At 41.7% G+C, this 12,618-nt stretch overlaps 1 long non-coding RNA gene across 4 annotated transcripts in view; it reads left to right on the top strand.

Moving 5' to 3' along the window:
* Positions 1–12,618, top strand: part of LOC106031485 (uncharacterized) — a 70,271-nt gene that overhangs the window by 31,213 nt on the left and 26,440 nt on the right. The gene's annotated exons all lie outside the window — the stretch shown is intronic.

The raw sequence follows: 12,618 nt of genomic DNA, 5'->3' as shown, positions 1-12,618 counted from the left end.
TCTGTCTGTTTTGATGATGTGGAAGTGTACCTATTTCTCAGGTACCTCGCTCCTAAAACTGCAGCCTTTCCCTGGGCTCAGCAGAGAGGACTCCTATCGTTTTCCTTGTAGATATCACTTGCTAACAGCAGAGGACTGCTGGTCACTTGTGACTGCCTCATAAGGCTCCACGTGTGGATGTAAAGTAGAATATGCCCCAGAGAGTAAAGTATTTGTATAGTAGTTTAAAAAGACAGTGCTGCACATGTACGATGAGTTAATTCCCATTGCCTGGGAATGTTCCCATGTGGTGGGATGTTGTCATCTCCGACCGTGGCCCATTAGAGCACTCCCTCGAGGTAGGGCATCCCGTAGACTATCTTCAGGAGACAGGTTGCACACAGCCACCCAGTTTCACAGGCTGAGAGGTTACTGACGTAGGCATGGACCATTTGGAGGACAGTTGGCCGCAGTTCTCAGAAATGTCCACTGACAGATTTCATTCACCGATACAGATGTAGTCTAACAGCTGGTCTCATAGTTAATATTGCTGTGTTGAAGCAATGATTTGGTCAGAAGTATTTTAACTTAGACAATGCCCTACATATTCTGTTAGGGGGAAATGGCCACTGGCCCCTCACACTGATTTTTTCGCTGTGTATGGGTAGGTGTCTTGAGATTTTCTGGCACCCGTTCCTTTTCCTTTTCTCCCCTGCTGAAAGAACTGCCTTGCTGCTGGTGATTTATCTCTTTGTGGTGTTAACTGATAATAACCAATATGGAGTCCTGAGCAGGAAAGCTCTTACTGAGCCCTATGCTGAAGTAATGAAACATCAGTGAATGCACAAAGTAAGCCAGCAGCAGACAGGAGCTGTCTTACTTCTTGTCCTTTCCTAAAGTGGTGGCAGGAAATGGAAGAGCCTCTGGGATGCATCCATACCCTTCCTCTTCTTACGTTTATGGCAAAGTCTCGTTTCTGTTTCCAAAAGTTGTTCATACCCCCTGGTCCCAGAAATTTAGAAATACTTTTTTTTTTTTTTTTTCCAGAGAAACCTGAAAGAATATAGCCTAGATAGTATTAAAACTGGTAGCAAGAGAGCTTAATTTAAATACTGAAATACTTTTCTTTGATGCTTTCTGGTGAGTGTTTTTATTTCTAGAAGATTCATCTGTAATATTGATGCTAATAATGCTACTGTGGACAAGAAAAAAATGAAAAACAAACAAAGAAACAGAGACCTAATATGAAGTGGGATTCTGCTTATGTAGTCTGGTAGGTGAATTAATGGTAGATGATTATATTCACGTTATACTTTTATAATGGTTTTTGACTTTTTTTGGCTTTTGGACAAACGAGGGGCTGGGGATTATTTTTTAGTTTGGGAAATTATGGTCAGAAGTGTGGGATGATATTGGGAAGAACAGCTGGGTCTTCTACCTGTGGACCTTCTCTTGGGTTTGTGATTTGTTGGCTTACACTGCTTGACAGAGCTGATTTCATTGTGTTAGTTATATAGCACTGAGTTGTATATTCATTCAGGAAGAGAGCCTTTTTATCACATCAACATGTATTGCCTTTAGGCTCAGTCTTTACTGGGGATATTAAACTACTTAAAATCCTGGAAATGTTTGTGAACAAAGCACATAAACACATTAAAACATCCTAGAACAATTTACAAATAGTTTAATTAGTGTTTAGAATAGCTTACCTTTAGCAGATTTAATGGCCAGCTGAAACTTTAGTGTTTGATACTGAGCTAGTTAATTGCCAGACTGGACAAAGGAATTAATTTTGATCACATATTCTCTCACTGTGTGCTCACAGTTCCTCAGAAGCCTCATGGAAGATTCATGATTCCCAGGAACTGGAATTTCTTAGAAAAAGATGCAGCTGAATATTGGAAGTTATATGACAAAACTTAAATTTCATCATGTCTTGTATAAACAAGGCCAGTTCAGCTGATTCAATTACAAACCATTCATTCCTGTTGTGTAAGCGTGACCCACCTCAGATATGAGAGTGGAGTTATTTTTCTGAAACCCCCTCCCACTGTACATCACAGCTGCATCTTTTTATCTTTCTATGTGGTATTGGGCAACCATAAATAGAAAGCATACAGACCTCCATCTCTGCTTGCTAGCTGCAACCTAGCAAAGGCTGTAAAGGGGTGCAAAACCTGTGTGCAGCTGAATCTGAGTTCCTCCATATTATCTACTTTACTTTGTGTTTTCACAATGTTTTCAAGTTTTTTTTTCTTTTTTTTTTTTTTCCTGAAACTGATTCTGCTGGCGTCACCTTGCAGGAGAAAAAAGCCACAACACCTGAAACCGGGGGGGGGGGGGGGGGGGGGGGGGGGGAGATGCAAAGTCTCTCATGAAAGGTCATTTAAAACTCGTGAGGAAAAGCTCTTCCCAAGGACTTAATAAAATTCTGCAGTTCTCAGTCTGCATAATGATCTATAGAAGGGGGGTAGCTTTATTGACCTGGAGGTCATCAAAGTTCTTCATCCAAATAAAGATCAGCTGGCTGAGTTGTTACATGGAATAAAAGATAAGAATAGTGTGTTCAGCCTAGGTGCTTTGAACAAGCGAAATTAAGCCTTCTGCCCCCTGCAGCATCAAACAGTTATGCTGTAATCCTCGCTTCCTCTTCCAAAGTGCTGTTTTTGTGTGCTGTGCAATTAATTGGTAGGGCATTCTGTCTCCGTGGTGGGAAGGAAATTTTTTGTATAACTCATGCTTTCTTCACAGGAGTTACGGATATGTGTAAAGTCTCAGTGTGTTCTATGAGACTGTGGCAGCAACACACAGTACTAGTAGAGTATTCATACTGGATTTCAGAGACTCTGTGTAAATGTGTCTAGATAGAGAAGGATTTACTCAATCTTCAAAAGATTTAAAAAAAAAAAAAATTCCATTCATATACAGCCTAGCACTCAAATACAGAAAACGAGGTGGAGGAGTCTAGATAGGGTGAGAAAGTTCAGTGCTTATGTCTGGCTTGACAGATGCAATATGTTCTTGTAAGCCTAATTTCTAAGCCGAAGGAAACTGCAGATATTTGGATAAACAACTGATGATATCTGAAGCTTCATTAAGCCTGTTCATTAATATGTTTCTGTACCTCTGATGCAAATACCTCCGCATGCTCTTCTAAAATATGTCTACTGTCTCCTTTTCAAGAGCTACTTCTTCAGAAATGCCCTTAAGAAGTGAGTCAGTAAAGTATTTACCAAAACACCCCTAAACAGCTATCATTTCATGGTGTGTAAATACCATTGCTCAATGTCCATGCAATGTTACTGATGATAACTTGTTTTATTTCACTGTTTCAAACTTTTTCTTGTCTTTTTATTGCATTCTTTGGGAGTCAGATTATGAAGCCTTCCTAACAAGATCCATGTGTGAGTTCCCGGTGATATCAGAAAGTAACAGTCATGATACTTGAAGCAAAACTTTGAAATACTTCAGTATTTCATGATATTATTTATTACTAGATTTTTTAAGCTGCTTTTTCCTGCAAGTAAGACACTGTCACTTCTGCATTTACTGCCGTGTGTCACGAGCTTGGTTCTGGATCCAATGATGTTGCTGCAAGGATTGCTCTTTTTCATTATTCCAGTTCTTGGATGGGGAGTCCTTCTGTGTGGCTTTGAGCCTCTTAAGTCCTTTTTGTTTTCTTCATTGAAGGCCATTCCTGGAAAGCTTTCTGTTTGTTCTGCCCTGGCTAGCAGGGATGCTAAAACCAGGGTGCAACTGCTCATATGTTTAAATGGGAAAAAAGAAAGTTTAATTTTTAATAATAATAAAAAAATCTCAAAGACTGCTACTTCTCTGCCTAGCCAATGTGTTTCCAAAGTGGTAGGCTTTCTCCAGAAATGGTAGCGCTTCCAAGGTAATGGTAGGGTTATTGTGATAATGTGAGGCTGGATTCAGAGTAGACTCTGGACAGAATCCTGCTGGTGCTAGCGAAACCAGCTCCTTTTTCTGCATGGGAGGCAAGGAGGAGAAGGAAAGGGCAAGGGATCAAGGACAAAGCAGGAGGAGTCAAGTAGCATGTAACAGAACTGAACTTGGCCCAGAAACAGAAATGTGAACCAGGACTCTCCTAAACACTCTGTCAATATTGTTTACATGTGTAGGAGCTCAGGTACAGGAGCAGTGTCCTTTCTGTACGGGGGGCTAGAATACACCTCCTATAACAGTTGAAGTAGAAATGAAAGTGTAGTTTGCCCATACTAGTGCTAAAATAACTCTGCAATCAAAGAGTCAGGCGGGCAAGGAGGACCTGAATGAAAAATCAGCTGGTTGTTGATTAGGACATAAGTAGTGGGATGTGAATAAACCAGAATGCTGCATAAAACAGTGAACGCCACCAAGCGCACAAGAAAGACTGCAGCGTTGATGGCACAACACAACTGCATTGTGTTTAGCAGATGCCTGCTATAGTATTTATCCTACCACCTTCAAATTTGCCACCGATGTAAAATCTGAGAAGAGATGAAAGGATGGTATCAGTAAGTGATCTTTTCAGGAAAGTAAGACTAATTCTGAGTTATTTACATCTATTTAATGTAGTTTCCAAAATGTATTGTGTGTCTTGTAAGAAGATACGAGACAAAAGAATAAATGCAGCTTTTAAGCCTAAAAGATTAAAATGCTGCTTCTTCTGACCTTTTCTAGCTCTTCAACATGAATGTTACATCACTGAACACCAGGACTTGACCAAATCCTGTTCATGTCAGTGGGGGTGACTTCTGTAGACTTGATTTGAAGTTTCTATAGGAGTGTGCCTTGCACCTGATAGGAATCAGGACATTACCCACCAGCTTTTAAACATTCATGTATCAACCTGAAGTTTGATCATTGTTTCTATCCTTTCATGTCACCTAAAATAATGCTGAGTGACTACTGCATGTCCCATCTGCAAGTGCTGTAGTTTGTTCTTAATGGTTCTTCTAGTCTGTGGAATGATTTATTAAGATATGTTCCACACTGGAGAGGTTACAGATCAGAAGTAGTCTGATTAAAATATTTGGCAGGCCATGTTTGCTTGAAGATATATTAAGAGAATGATATAAAAAAACAAAAATCACAACTCACTGTAATGAGTAAAATAGTTTTTCTTCTGAAGTTTCTAAGAACTTTGTCTAAGTTATCCATTTAACATCTTCAAAGATTTAAGGAATTACATAAACTCCTGGGTATTTTCCCTTACAGCAAATTCTACGGTAAATGAATTCCAAATAAATTCTTCCTGTTTTTCCATACTTCATCGTGTGTTAAGATAATAGCTAGCATACAGTGATGCATAGTTTACTCTCTGGCTCGTTTACCTCTAAGAGATAAGCTGGCATGAAATTAAAACTGCATCAAAACCTGATAACCTAGATGCAAAATACTGCTCTTCAAAAAATTATAAAAGATGCTAATAACTCAGTCTGTATCTGTACGTGTGTCTGTACATGTATCCATACCCACCTGAATTTAGGTGGCATCAAGGCCACCTAAAATTATAAAGGGCTCTGAGTTGACTGAAGATATTTACCCAAGTGTCCTTAAACTTGCGTTGCCTAGATTCAGTGCAACAAACCTTGGAGCGTATGGTCATAGTTTAAAAGACTTCTGCAGTTCATCAAGAAGCCAAAGCTTTGGCCATGTGTCCTCAGATGACTGATTAGTTATATTTGTACACCTCTACAGAAAAAATGAGTTTGCATAGAGAAGTATGTAAATATTAAGTTTTATGGTTATTATCTTTTCCTGACCAAAGTAATCTGTTAAATTGTTAAATTTACTGTTGAATGTATTTAGCAGGCACTCTAGATCTATACTTGGCGGGTCTGCTCCCCTGCAGCATCTGAGGTCTTCATGTTGCTTTAGAGATCCTTCAAAGCTGGAACACGGTATGGTCCCTGTTTAAGGGGAAGAGCTGAGACTCAGTGTGCATGCTAACCCAGCATTAGTGCTGCTGTTTTATGCTTTGCATCAGGTGCCTGGAGCTGCCCCGGGGTCCCTGTGCTGCACCCTGGTCTCCTACAGGGCTGGCTGTAGGTGAATTGCACATGGTTGCACAGGGGCACTGGGTTTTCTAATGCTTGTGGAGAAGCTTTGATCTTCTCTCCTGAAGTACAGCATGGACTGACCCCACTGGGCATCCACCAAGCCTGGGGGAGAGTCTGCCAGGTTAAACAAGGCTTACAAAACTTGGTTTTGTTTGGGCTGGTAGCAAAGTTGGGATGTTGTGGGCTGCCTGCTCGCATGGGCTGAGAGGGCCTGGGGTGTCTGCTGGCCACGTGCCTCCTCCCTGACTGCTGGGGGCTTTTCAGGGAGTAATGCTCCCACCAGGGCCACTCTCACACCTGCCTTGCTCTGCAACCAGACATTTCTGTCCTGTCTCAATAGGCCTCAGTTTAATTTGTTTGGCGAGTGTTTACAGATTATACCCTCTACTTAATAAGGCTTTTGTGACAGCTGTTTTGTCCAGCTATCATCCTGATGTAAATGTTTTCATGCAATGATCCTTGGATACCTACTAATATACTACACTTTCTCTTGTGTTTGATGATTGCTGTTTATCTGCCTGAGAAACTTGCTGGATTCATAAACCATATTTTTTCCACTCTGCTTCTGTTTCAGGGTAATGTTTAATCCATTACCTGAAACAGCTTTTTCATTCTCTTCACTATAATAAATTACTAAATGGAAAGAAATGGATCTAAGCTCTGTTAGCTTAAACTCGGTGAGCTTTTGTTTCGAGGCTGAACAGTGAATCTTAGAAAGCTTGTTTTTCGCTTGTCCTGAAACCTTTCCCTCCTGCCTCCCCCCTTTCATGCCAATAAAAGGTAACCAGAGACAGCTGGGGGCTCGCGCTCTGCCTCCTTTGAATGGGAGCGTCTTCTCAATGCCTCTTTCATGTACCTGCAGAGATCCCGCTCCGCTCCCTGCAGTGGCCGAGGTTCTCCGAGGTTGAATAGGTTTTCATTGCCTGCATTTCTGGTCTGAAGCAGACTGAGAGAAATGAGTGCTAAGTAAACGCGGTGGCAGCCGTGCCAGTGTCAGCATTCCTGCCCGCCGCCTGCTCGTGCCGGCAGCGTAGCTCTGGAGCGGGGCACCGCCGGCATGGGCTTCTGCAAAGCCAGCTGCGGGGTGTTTCATGTGCCAGCAGCTGAGGAGGGGTGTGAAGCAAAGCAAAGCGTGGAGAGTCTAATTTTTATGAGGCTGTTTATTCTTTCTGTAACAAGTGTGTGGTGCCTGACTGATGTTGAATGGGAATTTAATGCAGTGATAAAGTAAAACTGTAAACTTACCGAGTCTGTTTTCAGCCGCCTTTGTTCTGTACCTCTAAGCGTTTGCAAAAAATGTGTTCAACAGCACTCAGACACTTCTGTGAAAGTACATGCGATCATATTCAACACCTCTACAGAGAACTGATCATCCTGCTGCAGCTGATTGAAGTCAATGAAAATGAATGTCTCTCTCTCTTACCAGGCCTTTCTCATATGAAGTCAGCGTCTGCAGGCTTTTAGGTTTCTTTCATTTTTTCTATCATGAGTATTTTACAAATATTCTGTTGTGGTTTAAAGACTGAGATTCAGGAAATGTTAATGTTTGATAACAGAATTTTTCATTTGGTGTTTTTATTAGTCAGGACAAATTCCTAGCACCCTAAACGCCCAGCTTGCAGTGGAAGTTCCACGTGGAAGGATTGTGCATTCATAACTTGCTAATAACAGCATCAGAGCATTGTCTGTTGTAGCAGGCAAAAGAACCTGAATGGCATGAATTAGGGCTTTGTTTTCACAAACACCTAGGCATTGTGTAGACAGGAAAGTTTCCCCTTTCTACCAGAATAACCCTATTCCGTACCACACGTAGGCACTCTTATACCAATTCAAGACCTTCCTCAGTAAAGACAGCTTTATTCAGGCATGAAAATTGTATGATCAAGGATTTATCTTCTGTGAATATAGCATGGGTATATGCTATATGTAAATATATGCTATATATGCAAATATAGCTGATCCTTCTAGTTTGCTTTCTTCTATTTGCCACTTCCTGAACTAGAGGTGTTACTCCCATCCCAGCTGCTTGTTTAAGGTCTTTTGCTGATGATACTATTCATTTAAACTATTGAGTGATACTATTCCCTTATCTCTGCCATGTAGCTAACTTGGGATATTCCCCTTCCTGTTTAAGTCCCGGTGAGCTGGTGGCTATAACCATGTTTAGGGCTTCTTGTGACATCCCAGCATTATTTGGTTAAGGTACCTAGTGTGGGTGCACTCATGATGGCCAGAGTAGTGCTGCTGTGATGTTAGTGTTGACTTCTCAACCTTAACATGTGTGATGTCAGGAAGAAAATGACAAAACGAGGCTTGTGGCTGGATCATCAATGTAGAGTCATAGAATATTCTAGGTTGGAAAGGCCTTTGAGGTCATCAAGTCCAACCATCAGCCTGGCCTACCCAGTCCCATCACTAAACCATGTTCCTCAGTGCCCCATGTAGATGGAACTGAAGAAGGAGGAGTTGGGAAGAGTTGCTAAGCCTTTACAGGGACCATGTATTCCTTGTGCAGCAAGCTGCCAGGTTCTGTGCAGCCCACGAGCTCTGGCAGACACGTGGGTCACTGTGAAAGGTCCTGTAGCAGAGGTGGGCGCGAGGGCTAGCTGAGCAGAGCTGGCATGCAGCTGCAGGGGACCTCACCAGGCTTGGCCAACTGCAGAGCCACTGCTTCTGGGACCTGGAGTCCAGCTTCATGCCGCTGGGCTTTTGGATGCTCAGAAACATGAGCTGGAGTAACTTGCCCTGATTATTTTCAACTATGAGATCCTATAAGCACCTGAAATCAAGTTTGCAGAAATGTGCCGTGAGAGCTGCTAGTCTTCAGTTGTTAGTCCCAGAGGAAAATTCACGTGCTGGCTTAAAAGTGACTATTGACACAGAATGCTTCAACTTCTTTCCTGGAAATTGGGTGTAAAACATCTTCAGAAGGACAGTTTGTCTGTGTGCTCAGAATCAGGCCTGATGCACCTTAGATTTAAGGTAATGTCAGCTACAGGTTCTTAGAAATGAAGATCCTTGCCTTCTCTCTCTCCCCCCCCCCCCCCCCCCCCCCCTGTTGTTACAAATACATGTTACCACTGTCATTAGTTTATTTTTAATCGTGATTGATAATGCTGTGTAACTTCAATAGTGATTATTCTCAGGAGTTTTGTAGGTAGTGGTTTGTCAATTTATTGAAATGAAGGGCCATCCATGCACCCTGTTCAAAGCAAAAAGCATGAAATCCCATGTGTTGCACTTTTGAGAGCATCAACAATGAAGCCAACCTTTCACCCTTGACTTTCTTTTAACCCTAAGTTTGAAAGACAGTAGCAAACAATTCAGCTACCTTCTTAAGTGCAAGAATATTCAAGCTAGCTCGATTGTAATGCGGTGTCCTTTTCAAGTGAGTGGGAGAGCTTGGAGTGATGCATACAAATCCAGAGGCTGGTAAGTTCATTACTTCAGAGTTTCTGGTGTGGCAACAGCAGTGAACTGGTTAAAAGGTTGGCTTTAAAGTGGTCACAATTAGGCTTCAAAGTTAACACCCCACCCCACTGAGATGAATGGGAGCAGTTGACATTTCTTAGTGCTATTGTTTCAGTCTGGCTTGCTACAGCTTCTAAAATAAGACAACAGTACATCTGTTTACATTCTGCTTCCGCAAACCCAGATGGGCTAGAAACTTCATTGTTTTTTAAGTGGAAGCTCAGATTCTGGAGAATACAGCAATATCCACGGGGTATCTGTAGGAAGAAGAGCTGAAAGCCTTCTTAATCACAGACATCTCTCCCTTCCCTGTAAACTTCTATTGTCCTGGGACAAATCTGTAAGCCACTGGGGTGAAAAATAAAGCTATGTATATTTGAAATACTTTTACTTACTACATGACATGCACACCATAGCTGCTCAGCAAGTCCCTAACGTGCAGATTTTCATAAATGGGTGTGGGGTTTTGAACTTTTTTCTTTTCATAAATAGTATGTGCTGTAAAGGTCTTGGTTTAGCTGAACACTGGTAGCTTGGCTTAACCTCTCCTAGCTAAAGAACTTGTCTGTCTCCAGAGAAGCCAGGGCTTCACCCCGGAGCTTTTGGGACCATGTGATACTCTATGTTCACATGAGTAGAATTTACCTCTGAGAGTGATGCAAAAAGACATAAGATTCTTGAAAGGTATGTTTTGCGTTTTCCTGGTACTCTAACAGGGCAGTTACATTAACTTCAGCAAGATCTTAGGAGTTGGGGTGGATTAATAAAGGTGCAAGAGGGGCCAGAATTTGTAGCAGATGGTCTCTATTACCCCATGCCTCAGTTAATGTTGCGAGTACACAGTGTCCTCTCTGACTTTTGTTGAGGGGTCTGCACGGTGGCAAACTGCCCTCAGTAGCAGCCAGAACCCTATGAGAGCTTCTCTGATAAAGGCAGCCCATTAGATATGCTTAGGCTGTGGATTGAAACCAGCTGTGAATCTGTCGGAAAGATTTTCCTCATTGTGCTTTCATCAGGATAGAAAGTTTGTTGCTCCTTCTGCATATATGTATTTTGGGCTTCGTTGCTCTGACTTTGCAAGTCCTAGAGTCTGCCAGTGATAAGGGCTCTCATGCATGCAGGCTCCTTTTGTACAATGGCAATCAGAGACCCTGTCTGCCTGCCATTTGCCCACGGACAACACAGTTTGTGCTTCGGAGGGGACACTGTTGGCTCTTCCAACTGGGCTCTCCCAGATTTCAACCGTATCATGAAGGCAAGCATGCCATCTGTGCTTTGGGCTTGTGAAGCTCCCTGCCTGTCATACAGGAAAATTAAAAATTTCCGTTTGTTAGGAGGAGCAAGTACATATGGGAACAAGTTTGCATGGTGCATATGCCATAGGCAAGTTAAATGAAATTTTCCTTCTTCTGCTGTTTGTGACAGAGGAGCATGCTGCCTGCAAATGCTGTGGGGAAGTGTTGAGTGAAAGGAAGGGCTGTTCCACTGCCATAACCGTGATTTTTGGGGTGATGCTAGGGAACAGGATGCTAGTTATACCCATCCATGCCTGCTCACTTAGTTTTCCCTAATACAAAATGCAAAGCTGGAGCACATCTAGCATGCTTCCTGCCCAGCTTCATGCAGCATTTTCATCTGACTGAAAAACAGAGCAGCCCTGAGCCTCAACAGGCCTGCAGATTGTTTGAAACAACCGTGGGCATTTCAGTGGTGTAAGCTGGCTCCTCTCACGTCCATCACTTCAGTTCCTGTGCTGAGTGGGGGCGTGCAGCAATCTGGTCCCTCTGAAGAAAACAACAAGAAAACCCAAGAGGAATATTTATTTTGAAATCTTCCCTCATGAGTTTGTTTTGTCTTTGTATTTAAAAACATTGCTTTACAACTGAAATAATGTTAAAATATGCTGGAGAATAGCAAGTCAAATGTGATGGAACTGCTACAGTGTGCAGCAAGAGTCACTTAATACAGTTGCAGGAGGAAGGGCATGCTATTTAATAAAACAGAGGGTTAAAGAACGGGATCAAATATGCGTTTGTTATATATGCTTCCATTTTCCATTTCCCTTGGCCATTTCTGACTCTAATGAGGATCTGAAGTATTATGCAGACATAAGTTACACTTCTTGTTCAAGGGAGCAGATATCCTATTACACCTTTCAAAGACAGTCAAAATGACTTCTGCAAAGCTGCAGTGGGTCAGTGGCAGAGTTTGGCAAAGAAGTTAGGAGACCTGTTGGCCAGTTCTGTACATTAATTAGCAAACTCCTCTGTTTCCCTGCATTGCAGCAGCATTGTGATAACTGTGTTCAGGAGCCCAAGCTCCATATTTTTCCCTACTGCAGAGTCTCCTGAATAAGGTATTCAGTTATCTGAAGAAAATATTACTAGATCTTTTCTGCAACGGTGCCCTAACCTTCTTTATGCCTCATATTAAAGGGTGATTTTGATAATTGTATTGTCTTTTATAGTATATAAATCACTGAGGATTCAAAGATCTCTAGTCAGGACAGGAATCTGCCATTAAGATGATGTTATAATGCAACTTCTGGAAAAATTAATATGTTATGAAAAAGAAGGAAAAAGTTGTCTTAATTTTTCAGCATTGTGGGCTTTTGTTTTTGTTGTTTTGAGAAAAGAAAACGGAGCCTTCTGTTTTGGGGCTGTTTAATTTTTGTGTCAATTCTGCACTTCCAGTTTGTGGTGTATTTTCTTAGACAATGTATAGTTTGTGCTTGCTGCTCCCAGTCTCCTTGCTGGTCTGAGCTTGCTTGCTAACTGGTATTTTGCCACTAAGTAGCAGAGCCTTAGTTCTCTTTGAGCAGCTTGGTACATTATGGCTGTCATTATCCCCTAGAAGAGGATGAGGGATGCAGACAGTCCCTCATGACAACTGGCCTGCAATACAGAGAGAGCCCAGCAAATAGAAACAAAATTTTTCAATTAATGGATAGTAAAAAATGTATTTTCTTCCCAAAATACTCTCAAAGCTTTATTTTTTTTAAATCTGAAAAAATTACTTATTTCCAGTTTATGAAAAAAATGGTTGAATACTGAAGTATTATGTAGGATTAAATTCCCATCTTTTTTCACCATCTTTTATGATA

Source organism: Anser cygnoides, chromosome 3 (genome assembly GCF_040182565.1).
Source record: "Anser cygnoides isolate HZ-2024a breed goose chromosome 3, Taihu_goose_T2T_genome, whole genome shotgun sequence".
In the NCBI taxonomy this organism is placed as follows: Eukaryota; Metazoa; Chordata; class Aves; order Anseriformes; family Anatidae; genus Anser; species Anser cygnoides.
Note: the sequence above shows the minus strand (reverse complement) of the source record. Positions and strands in the feature narration are given on the sequence as shown.